The sequence below is a fragment of the Aquarana catesbeiana genome, unplaced genomic scaffold, assembly GCF_042186555.1.
Source record: "Aquarana catesbeiana isolate 2022-GZ unplaced genomic scaffold, ASM4218655v1 unanchor233, whole genome shotgun sequence".
NCBI lineage: Eukaryota > Metazoa > Chordata > Amphibia > Anura > Ranidae > Aquarana > Aquarana catesbeiana.
In genome coordinates, this window is record NW_027362661.1 from 1,700,456 (window position 1) to 1,713,581 (window position 13,126).

Below are 13,126 nucleotides of genomic sequence, written 5' to 3' on the forward strand. Positions count from 1 at the left end.
TCTGCCCTGGTGGCAGTAGCCCTCCTTTAAGGAGAAACATCTTGTGTTAGTCCCCAAACTCTTTCCACCCCTCAATTTCCCTTCTCCCCCCCCCTCCCTTTTTTTTTTCCTTCTCTTATCCTCCTCACTTCTATCTCCCACTTCTCCATACCCTTCTTTCTCCCCCCCTGTTTGTTTTTTTTTTTTTTTCTCTTCTTTAGAGCCTCTCACCACCTAGAGAGCGGGCACTCTGCCAATATGGCTCTTAAGTTCCTTTCATGGAACATCAAAGGTTTGAACGCCCCTGAGAAGCAAACCAGCTGTCTGGCAGAGCTCTGGAGACTTAGAGCACACATAGTCTTCCTTCAAGAGACTCATTTCCGGACAGACAAGGTCCCGAGGCTTTCTAACAAGCACTTTCCGGTGGCCTATCATAGTCCATCTACCTCCTCTAAATCCAGAGGGACAAGTATTCTGCTATCTGAATCTCTACACTGGCAGTTCCTGGATGAAATCCGGGATGGGGAGGGCAGGTTCCTTCTCCTGAAGGGCAAAATTGATTCCCACACATTTACCCTTGCGAACTACTACTTACCTAACACGAACCAAGCTCAAGTTCTGGGAGCTTTCCTAGCAGCGTTGGAGCCTTTCCGCGAGGGTACGCTTGTAATGGGGGGAGACTTTAACCTCACCTTGGATCCCTCTAAGGATTCATCTGTCCAATCGTCCTCCCTACCTTAGGGTGCAAGATGGGCACTGAAGGACCTGTTGCATGAACATCAATTGGTAGACATATGGAGAATTTTCCATCCCCAGGAACGAGATTTCTCCTTCTATTCTTCGACTCACAGATCCTACTCTAGGATCGATTTTTTTCTAATACAACATTCTGCGATTTCCTTAGCCTCCAAAGCAGAGATAGGTCAGATAACACTATCCGATCATGCACCAGTCCTCCTAGAGCTAACTCTCCCACACTCACGCCCTAAAACACTATCTTGGCATCTAAATGAAACACTTCTCAAGGACCCCGAAACAGCTGCAGAGATCAACAAAGAACTTTGCTCCTATTTTAAAAACAATACTGGCTCCGTGTCTAACCCTCTCTCAGTGTGGTCAGCACACAAATGTTACATTAGAGGGATCTTCATAAAACTTGGTCATGCGGCCAAGCAACGCCGCGCCAAAACTCTGACGGACCTTTTGACGAAACTTCACATTTTGGAGAGGCAACACAAGGTTCGAACTGATCGCACACTGGAAGCAGAACTGCTTCAGACTAGAGAGGCTATCAAAGAGCACTCGCTGTATAAGGCCAAACACGTCCTGCTTAAGGCGCGCCGCTCCTTTTATGAGTATGGAGATAAATGCGGGCGTTTGTTGGCAAATGCATTGAGGGCAAAACGCATGCAATCATACATACCAGCCCTCCTGACACCATCAGGGTCTAAGATTCACACTTCACCAGACCTAGCAGCGGCCTTCCGAGAATTTTATTCAAAGCTTTATAATTTGGAGGCGGCACAGGCCACTGGATCTTCGGCCCCTTCCCTATCAAATATACGAGAGTACCTTCAAGAGGCCAAACTTCCCTCTCTCACGGAAGCCGAACGGGAATTACTCTCCCAACCACTTAACGTAGAGGAGCTCGCAGACGCCATAGCAGACACACATCCGGGGAAGGCCCCTGGGCCTGATGGCTTTACCCTACTATATTACAAGACATTTCAGACACAGCTAGCACCCCAATTCATCACAGCCTTCAATGCCATACTAGAAGGGCATAACGTCCCACCTGACATGCTACAAGCCTCTATCTCTGTACTCCCTAAGCCCGGAAAGGACCCATTGCTATGCTCCAGCTACAGGCCCATTTCTCTTCTAAATTGCGACATCAAGCTCCTCACAAAAATCATAGCCTCCAGATTCAATAGCCTAATGCAACGCTTGGTAGCACCTGATCAGGTGGGTTTCATACAGACTCGTGAAGCAAGAGATAACACTATCCGGACAATAAACGTTATAGAGAAGGCGAAAGGATCAAACACACCTCTTTTACTCCTATCCACTGATGCTGAGAAGGCTTTTGATAGGGTGGACTGGAGGTTTCTCCGGGAAGCACTCTGCTCTTTTGGGATGCCGAAGCCCATCCTAGACTGGATCTCTGCCCTCTATTCTAATCCCACAGCTACGGTAAGGGGGGAATGGGTTAGAATCTGACATCTTTGCGATCTCCAACGGGACTAGGCAGGGATGCCCACTTTCCCCTTTACTATTTGTCCTTTCCCTAGAACCATTTCTTCGCCATGTGAAAGATAATCCTAATATCAGCGGGGTCCATTCTGACCACTATCAACACAAAGTAGCGGCATACGCTGACGATCTTTTATTTTATATCACCAAACCCATAACGTCCCTGCCTTCGTTGCTACAAGAGTTGAAACGATATGGCAATCTCTCTAACTTCAAAGTTAACCTTCAAAAGTCAGAAGCCCTGAATATTTCCATACCAGACAACACATTGTCGGGTTTGCGACCCTTTTTCCCGTTTAAGTGGGCCACCCGTTCTATACAATACTTGGGTACCAGAATCCCTGCAAATCCAAAAGACATCTTTGCCCTGAATTTTCGTCCCTTCCTAGCGACGCTTAGTACAGACCTTACGAAATGGGATCCCCTTGCTCTATCTTGGTTTGGCCGGTGTAATGTACTGAAGATGAACGCAATGCCTCGGCTTCTATATTTGCTACAAGCCTTACCTGTCAAATTACCGCAAACTTTCTTTCACAAAGTTCGCTCAAGGTTTATTAAGTTCCTGTGCCGGGGCAGACACCCACGAATGGGTAGGGTGTTGCTGCTTAGGCCGAAGCTGAAGGGAGGCATTGGATTCCCAGACCCTGCTCTCTATTATACTGCAACACACATGACCCGAGTAATTGACTGGTGCCCTCATGGGGAAGGGAAACTCTGGGTAACGTTAGAACAGGAGATGGCCCGGGCCCCGTTGGCTGGTCTACCTTGGGCGGGTAAACATTTTGACCCCCACATAACCACTCACTCGCTGATTGGCCCTTCTTTGGTGGAAATGGATAGATTTTTTCATCTTTCTTCCTTGCCCGGTTTCCCTTCTCCCATGACCCCAATCATAGGACATCCCAAATTCCCCCCAGGCATGTCAGACCCAGCCTTTACTGGACAAGCCCCGAAAGGGCTCCTGCGTGCGTCTCAATTCCTGGGACCCACGGGTTGGATCCCTACAGGATCCGTGACATCAGGACAGGCACCCATCACATTGGAAAGTTGGAGAGCGGGGCAACTCTCCCACTTTCTCGGCTCGCTACCCAGATATAGGTTTTTTCTAGACAACTTCATTCCTTTGAGGAAATATGTCTGGGTGATGGCCCAATTCGGAGTTCCCTTTCTAGATCTTACAAATCTTTGTTGGACATGCATGCTACCATAGACCCCCCCTTCCTAGCTAAGTGGGAAAGGGACCTTCAAATCACATTTACTACTCCGCAGAAGGAACGCATACTTTTCTTCGCTCATAAATCGTCACTCTGCAGCAAATATCAAGAAATCTCCTATAAGTTGACCACACGCTGGTACCGCACGCCGGCCGTATTGGCCAAAATATTTCCCAACCAATCTGATCGCTGCTGGCGATGCGAGCAACAAACTGGCACTATCCTACACATCTTCTGGGAGTGCCCCAAACTACAAACTTTCTGGCAACCGGTCCTCCGCTACATTCACAAATTCACAGATATTTCCTTAAACAATGACCCTGCTGCTGTGCTCCTCAACCTCACTCCCATGTCAGGAAAGCGATATCGTAAATCTCTTCTTAAACACCTACTCAGCGCTGCTAGAGCTTGCATCCCAAGTCAATGGAAGCAACAGTCTGCTCCGACTGTGGCCCAATGGTTCGCAAGGGTCAATGATATCGAACGAATGGAGGACCTCACTGCTACGATCCGGGACAAATCTGAGGAACATAAGACCAGGTGGTTTTATTGGACCCAGTTCCGCTTCTCAGGGGAATACCTCCGCGAGACATAGCCAGGTCGCGTTGAATACCAGAGGCTCTTGCTCCTATTCATGGCCGCTAGTTGGCCTAGGGAATAGAGGGCGGTCCTTGCTCTCTAGGTGGACTTCTGACCCCCCCCACTCTTCTACTATACCACCCTCCTTCTTTCCCTCTTCTTCATTCCCCTTTCTCACTCTCTCTTCTTCCCTTTATTCTCCTTCATTCTTTTCCTCTATTTTAATCCCAAAAAAAAAAACTTGGTATGATTCAACCTCAGTCGGTCACCTAGCAGCACCCTTCCCCTATGTACAGATACTTAACTTCTCCTTGGATACTAGGGAGAATCCATAGAGCATCATAATTATTCAGTTCCACCGTCAAGGCGAAGCCCTAGTCCTATACCCCCAGCGTATCCAAGTATTTTGTATGCTTACTGAACTGTTTCTGTTATGTAATCTTGAGTTTACTTATCTTTTGTTCAGGTAATACTACCGGATGTCCATGTGTAGGCTACTTTGTTTACACTACATATTCTGTGAAGTTATCGTTTCATTGTATGTCGCATACCACTAAATAAAAAAAAAAAAAAAAAAAAATGGAGGCAAGGAAATCAATGTATGAAATAAAATACATCCAATATTCATCACAGCTGGGCGAATGCCGGTCATAACCATTCAACAATTTTTTTTTAAACAGACCTCTAAGTGTTTGTGAAAGCTTACACCACAAATTGTACTCAGCAAATGAAAGGTAATGACTCCATTTTTATTTTTTTACTGCTATCAATGGCCAACACGGTACAGCACTTTATCCATGTCTTTGGTGATCTCTGATCTCCTTATGAACTGTTTCTTACATGATGAAGATCAGCCATGGAGTATATCTGAGGTGTATATCAGGGTGTGCTTCTTCTCCACATGAGGGCTGTGATGTCCAGCAACATTCATATAGAAGACCTTTCCCGCACTCAAGGCACTAATACACCTCAAAGGTTGTGTGGGATCCATGATGTACAGGAAGAGAGGACTTCAGTGAGGAACAATTCCCTCACTCAGGACAGGAATATGGCTTCTCCCCCGTGTGAGATCTCTGATGTCTGTTAAGATGGGACTTCACTGAAAAACATTTCCCGCACTCAGGACAGGAATACGGCTTCTCTCCCGTGTGAGATCTCTGATGTGTGTAAAGACTGAACTTCACTGAAAAACATTTCCCGCACTCAGGACAGGAATACGGCTTCTCCCCCGTGTGAGATCTCCGATGTGTGGAAAGACTGGCCTTCTGTGAAAAACATTTCCCGCACTCAGAACAGAAATACGGCTTCTGCCCCGTGTGAGATCTCTGATGTGTGGAAAGACTGGCCTTCTGTGAAAAACATTTCCCGCACTCAGGACAGGAATACGGCTTTTCCCCAGTGTGAGATCGCTGATGTATGACAAGGTCTGATTTTTGTATAAAGCTTTTCCAGCACTCAGGACAGGAATGCGGCTTCTCTCCTGTGTGAGATCTTTTATGCACATTAAGATGTGATTTAGAATTGAAACACTTCCCGCACTCAGAACAGGAATGTGGCTTCTCCCCGGTGTGAGTTCTTTTATGCGCATCAAGATCGTATTTTGAACGGAAACACTTCCCACACTCAGGACAGGAAAACTTCTTCTCTGTTGGAAGGACGGCACCATCCCTCACAGTCTGAGGTTCCTCAGGATAAGAGGAATACGATGGTCCATCTACACTGTGTGGTGCTGGATGGACATTTGAGGTAGTCGGGTTTTCTCCTGGACTATACTGTGTGATGTCCTCATCTTCTACTTTACAGTCTGGAGACAAAGTGAGACAGTCCTCTGAGGTTTTCCTCATCTCCCGTCCATCTACTAAAATAAAAATAAAAAGATTATTACAAGACATGAGCAGATTGGTTCCCCTAAACCAGGACTCCGCCCACATCAGGCAGGTTTGTCTCTGAGGATCTTACAATTCCACCCTCAAGGTAACTAGTAAATGGGTCCTCTGTAGGGCAGCAGCTAATGATTATTTTCATAACTGATTAGTTGTCCGATTATTGTTTTGATTATTTGGATAAAAAAACTCAAAAAAAGGTTGGTGTATAATTTAGTTAATATTCTTGAATATCTATATACAGCGGTAAATATAAATATCCAGATATATAGTTGGATATTTAATCCACTCTGAGAATAACAGAAAGATAGATGTATTATTAGAGGGTGAATCTGCTACATATCAGAATCAGAGATCAACATTATTAAAATGTAAAAAGACGTAAAAATTACCAGTTACACTTACCGGTAACAGTGTTTCTGGGAAGTCTTCCAGGACGGCACCCTGAGAGATGACTGGTCCCACCTGACTGGAAACACAATCAACAAAGAGGTAAAAACCCCTGGATCTCTCTGTGCTCCTCAGTTGTGAAAAAGCATTGACCCACACAAAAACAAACATACCAAAAGAGCAGGTGGGAAGTAGGCCTGCCATCCTGGAAGACTTCACAGAAACACCAATACCGGTAAGTGTAACTGGTCATTTTCTCAAGTCGTCTTTCAGGATGGCACCCTGAGAGAAGAGCAAGTAGCTCAGGCCTACCTTAATGCGGGACAACAGCTTGTAGGACCTTCCAAACGCCAGATCCTAAGGTGACAGCAACTCCACCCTATAGTATCTCAGGAAGGTGCTCTGGCTTTTCCATGTAGCTGCTCTGCATATTAGCTCCACCGATGCTCCAGCCCTTTCTGCCCAAGAGGTCGCCAGAGACCGAGTAGAATGTGCTTTAAGGTCATTCGGGGCTGCCCTATCAGCCTGATCATAGTCTAAAGTAATAGTTTGTGTAGGGGAGTACCGGGTAAGGGGTTACTTTAAGCAACAAAAATTAGATCAAACTATAAGTTATCAAAAGATTTTTTTTTTTTTTTTTACGTATGACTCTTTATTCAAAGAATTTTTCAAATATAAACAATCACGTAGAAAAAGAAGACAAACAAAGAAATAAACCTATTACAAAACCAACTTCGCTAAGCATATACATCTAATAGGCCAACATTAACACTTATTAAATTTATAAACTAAACATATAAACTAGAGATAGAAGATAAATGCAGAATATAAATTAATACACCACCTTAATGCAAATTCACTTCGAATCAAATAATAACCTCCAAAATATGTTGATATGCATCGATTACTGCAATTGTTAACCTATATGCCTTTACCTTAACTTAACTACTTTAAAATGAGAAACCTTTCTCCTGAACCCATCAATGGGGCCTGGAGACAAATTCTACTAAAAAACAGAGAGAAAGAGAAAAAAAAAAAGAAGAGAAAAAAAGAAGGATTAAATATAACTAACTCAAACTCAGAACCTTCACTGCCTCCCCCCCTCCTGGAGTTCCCCCATCTGGGCCCAGCTCATCCTTATGAATCCACCCGGCAGGGCTGGACTGGGACAAAAATTTGGCCCTGGACTTCAACCAGACCGGCCCACTTTACTCCAAACACCTGGTGTTGGCGCTTCAATCTTCTCGGCACCATGGTTCATATGGTGTCAGGATGATTGAAGCGCATTATTTCTATTATTACATTGTAATATAACATGAAATAGTTCAACTCACCATAATGCAGAATCAGTGGGAGCCTTGAGTGTGTCACCTGCCACCTCACTTGCCACATCGCCTGCCACCAGATGCAGTGTTTCACTTGCCACGTCACTTGTCAGCAGAGGCAGCTTGTCATTTGCCACGTTGCCTGCCACCAGATGCAGTGTTTCACTTGCCACGGCACTTGTCAGCAGAAGCAGCTTGTCACTTGCCACATCGCCTGCCACCAGATGCTGCATGTCATTTGCCACGTTACCTGCCACCAGATGCAGAATGTCACTTGCCACGTCACTTGTCAGCAGAGGCAGCTTGTCATTTGCCACGTCGCCTGCCACCAGGTGCCGCATGTCACTTGCCACGTTACCTGCCACCAGATGCAAAACGTCACTTGCCACGTCACTTGTCAGCAGAGGCAGCTTGTCACTTGCCACGTCGCCTGCCACCAGATGCTGCATGTCACTTGCCACATTGCCTGCCACCAGGTGCTGCATGTCACTTGCCACCATCGCCTGCCACCAGATGCAGTGTGTCACTTGCCACGTCGCCTGCCACCAGATGCAGCGTGTCACTTGCCACGTCGCCTGCCACCAGGTGCTGCATGTCACTTGCCACCATCGCCTGCCACCAGATGCCACATGTCACTTGCCACGTTACCTGCCACCAGATGCAAAACGTCACTTGCCACGTCATTTGTCAGCAGAGGCAGCTTGTCACTTGCCACGTCGCCTGCCACCAGATGCCGCATATCACTTGCCCCGTCGCCTGTATCCTGCCAAGTCACTTGTCACCAGATGGCAGATGCAGTGCTACTACATGACTTGATGGGCACCTCCAACCCAGCTCTGTAACCCCCCCAACACACAACATGACAGGGGAGGAGAGAGAGATACACAGCGCCAATTGTAGCATTAAAACAACTTGTATTCCACTTAAAGAACGTTACTGACAAAGTTAGTAGGGTGAAAGGCATTGAGACACTGTGATCTGAATTAGGAGCAGCCACCGGGAACCGAACGGGCCAGTAGATGCAGAGCATCGGTGTGTACTACTACTTCCTGGTAGCAGTGGAACGCATGATGGGGCGGACGTGATGTCATCATCCGGAAATGATGCAAGATGTGGGAGGTGACGCATCCTTCAGGCCATCATTCCTCCGCCACCAGGAAGTAGTAGTACACACCGATGCGCTCTGCATCTACTGGCCCGATCGGTTCCCGGTGGCCGCTCCTAATTCAAATTGTTGACAAGCCTAGATTCTTGCCAGTGTTTCAATGCCTTTCACCCTACTTTGTCAGTAACGTTTTTTAAGTGGATTAAAAGTTGTTTTAATGCTACATTTGGCGCTATGTATCTCTCCTTCCCTGTCTCTGAAACTGGCCCACTGAGCCATCGGCCCACCGGGAATCTCCCGGTAGTCCCGATGGCCAGTCCATCCCTGCCACCCGGGGTGCCCGAAAATGTCATCCATGGCTGCCAGGTATCCCTACACTCCTCCTCCCTACCATAGAGAGACGCCATCAAAAATTCCATTGCCCTAATTTCGTCTATCCTAGAAAACTAGTGTTTCAGAGAAGGTGTAGTCGTGGACTTTCACATTTCTGGAATACAAGCCCGGGCAGCATTCAGCATTTGCGCTAACAACGTCTTTCTATAGTGGTGAAGGGGTTGTTCATTTAAATGCAAGAGATAGCCCAAAGGGTCCGAACCAAGGTCAACAAATGTCAATTTTTTAATCATCTTCCCCACATCCTTCCAGAATGCTGTAATTAAAGGGCACTGCCAAAAAATGTGTAATAATGTCCCCGTCTCTTTATTACATTGCCAGCATAACTTAGAAGTTTGTGGGTAGAATTTGTTCATTAAGGCAAGAACCCTATACCACCTAACCTATAGCTTATAACCCTGTTCTTGAAAGCGGCTTGCTATGGAGGATTTATGAGCCAATAGAATAATCCTGTTAATTTGCGATCTTGTAAAAAAGATCTGAAGGTCCTCTTCCCAGCGTTGTATATATGCAGGAATCTGTCCTTCTGGAGGCTGAATAATCTGTTTATACAAAAGTGACAACATGTGTGGTACATGTTCCCCCTCCGCACATAAATGCTCAAAGGGTGTCAGTGGCCTTACATATAATTCCGCCTCTGCTATAGACCTTAAAAAGTGTGACAATTGAAAGGCAGACCACAGGCTCAAGGGAGGCTGGGAAAGAGTGGAAATGTCATGCGTTGACATCCAACCCTGTTGGGTAACAAAATGCATGCATCTGGTTCTACCTATTCCTATCAAGCCCCGAAGCTGTTTATTATCAAGCCCAGGCGTGAAATCTGGATTCTGGATTGCTGGTGTTAATGGGGATGAGAAGGGAGAAAATATGTGAGTGAGAACTGCAATAGTGGCCCCAATTGTAGGATGCCTCTTCAATCCCCGATAGTATTTATGAGCGACTCATGGAAGTACAGACAGAGCAATTGGTGAAGCACGTTGTTTCACTTGTACCCACAGTTTAGTCTGTGAAGAGGTGCACCATGACACTACCCTGGACAAATGTAAGGCTCGATAGTAAGAGATCAGATCAGGCAGACCAATACCACCCCCGTGATTTAGGCAAAACCAACAGTGAATAGCGAAGTCTACCGACTTTACTGCTCCAGAGAAATTTAGTTAACAGTATCCGGCACGAGAGGAAAAAAAAGCTTGAGGTAGTTTAATAGGAATTGCTTGCATTAAGTATAGGATCTGAGGAAGCAGTGTCATCTTAAATGCATTACACCTCCCAAACCACGTGAGGGTAAGGGTCTGCCATAGTTGAAAATATGATCGCATTTTCGATAATAATGGGCAGAAGTTTGTCCCATATAGTAGGGCCGTATTCTGGGTCAGTTTGACCCCCAAGTATTTCAAAAAGAACTGAACCCATTTAAACCGGTATACACCTTGTAGGTTAACAATACACTCCTTGGAAAGGAGGATACTCATCGCTTCACATTTAGCATCATTTATAGAAAAATTAGAAAGATCCTCATACTGAGTCAGACATTGAAGTAAACAAGGTAATGAAATTGGTAAGAGAAAATAAAAGGTCATCTGCATATGCGGCAATTTTATGCTCCGTATTTGAAACCTGAAGACCACTGATCAGGGGATCCGATCTAATTTTGTAGAGAAAGGGTTCTAAGGTTAACACAAACATTAATGGAGAAAGAGGACAACCCTGTCTCGTCCCATGAGACAAAGAGAAATACTCTGAACGGGCCCCATTGACCAGCACAGCCGCAGTAGGATCAGTATATAATGCCTGAATCCATGACAGCATTCGCTCCCCCAGGCCGATATGTCTAATGCCCCGTACACACGGTCGGATTTTCCGATGGAAAATGTCCGATTGGAGCGTGTTGTCGGAAATTCCGACCGTGTGTGGGCGCCATCGGACATTTTCCATCGGATTTTCCGACACACAAAGTTGGAGAGCAGGAGATAAAATTTTCCGACAACAAAATCCGATCGCGTCAATTCCGACCGTGTGTGGCCTGTTCCGACGCACAAAGTGCCACGCATGCTCAGAAGAAATTCCGACACGGGACAGCTCGTTCTGGTAAACTTAGCGTTCGCAATGGATACAGCACTTTCGTCACGCTGCAATGTTAAAAATGGTTTAATACAGCGCACTCTCTTCTTCTTTATAATGTGACAAGAATTAAGTCGTTTTGCTGCTCATATTCACACACACTTCTCACAAAGTTTTATTTGTGTTTTTTTAGTGGGATTCCCTCAATATATTGTTATTAGTTGTCACATCTGACAGTTTTATATTTTTTATGTTTTTCTTTTTAAGCCTTTTTTTTTCTTTAATGTTTGGATTTTTTCCAAGGCTGATCTTTGTTCAATGTTATTTTTATTTTTACTCCAGAATATTTTTGTGTGTGTTTTGTGTGGCAAGTTACCCCAACACCATTGATATCTTTTATTATTTAATCTCCAGGAGATTTTTTGTTGTTGGTGTCCCTTGTTCATTTCACATTGTATATTAGAAATGTACCTGAATCCTCACAAACAAACCATCATTTTTGAAGTAAAACACATAGGAGAGTATAATTCAAAACAAAAATCCTTTATTAAGGTATCAGAACCAAACAAAGAGGAAGGCAACACTGGATCAACAGGAGAAATTAGTGAAGCCTGGGACCCCCACGGCAGACATCAATTCTTGAACCTCAAAATTGGTGGCCTGAGGAGTCCATATATAAGGGAGGGCAGTCTGGTCCGGGATTCACAGAGACTCGGATAGCAGCAGATGACATCAGTGTCCCCAGGCTGTGGTACCACAAGAGGCTGCATCTTTTGGCCGACCAGACTGGATCCAGGGCAATCACTCTCTGGTCTTCCTTCCACACTTCCTTCCAGGCTGTGGCTGTGCAGTTGGAGATGTGGCAGGAGGAGGAGTAGGACCTGGAGGAGGAGGAGGACTGAGAGGACCTGGAGGAGGAGGAGGACTGGGAGGACCTGGAGGAGGACTGGGAGGCCCTGGAGGAGAGGGAGGAGGAGGAGGAGGACCTGCAGGAGGAGGAGGAGGACCATCCTAAAGCTGTGTGTGAGGTGTAAGTTGGCCCCTCACACCTTTCGCCAGAGCCTCTGATATGAGGGCCTGACACATGGCTTGTTGGCCCTCCTCCATCCTCTGCATTTTATAGGCAATGAATGCCGCAAGGTTCTCCTGCCTGGTGTGTGGTGCTCCCAGGACCTCTGTAGCCCTCCAAAAAAATCTGATAGCCGCCTCCTCTAGGCTACTCCTCCTGCTGCCACTTTCTGTTTTCAGGGGGGGTGGAGGGACCTGCAGATCAGCCACCTCCTGGCTGAGACTTCCCTGTGTATGAAAAAGGGACATGGTTTTAGTTCTTGCATCATCAATCACAATCCTAAATTAGTACTCCCAACTAACATCTAGTTAACATCATTGATTGGACAAGCAGAAATATTTAGAGGAATGCTATACCTGGCTCAATCTGGGCTCCTCCACATATGGCCTGGAAGGCCCAGGTTGGGCATCAGAAGCCTCAGCCGGGGGGGAAGGAAGCGTGGAAGGAAGACTTGAGAGGGATGGCCTGGGTTCAGTCTGGCCTGCCAGAAAGTGCAGCCTGTCATAGTACAACATCCTGGGGACATAGATGTCATCTGCTGCTCCGGATCTCTGTGAATCCAGGACTTTCTTGCGCTCCCTCAGATATGTGCTCCTCAGGCAACCAATTAATATCTTTAAATAGGTGATGTCTGCCGTGGGGATCACCTGCTTCACAATTTCACACAATTGCTCCAGTGCTGCCTTCCTCTTTGCTTGGTTTTTGAAATGGGGGTGGGTAATCTCCCACAGACAGGGCAGCTCCCTTAGCATATCAATGAATAGTGACATGAAGTCAGTATCTCTCATTAAGATATCCATGTTCACTGCAAGACACAACACAAGACAAAGCCTAATGTCAGACCAAACTCTCCTAATCTTGTTACAATATAGGCC

General features: G+C 46.0%; 1 protein-coding gene across 1 annotated transcript in view; it reads right to left on the minus strand.

The window, feature by feature from the left end:
- Positions 1 to 13,126, minus strand: part of LOC141121836 (uncharacterized) — a 963,509-nt gene that overhangs the window by 458,929 nt on the left and 491,454 nt on the right. The window lies entirely within an intron of this gene.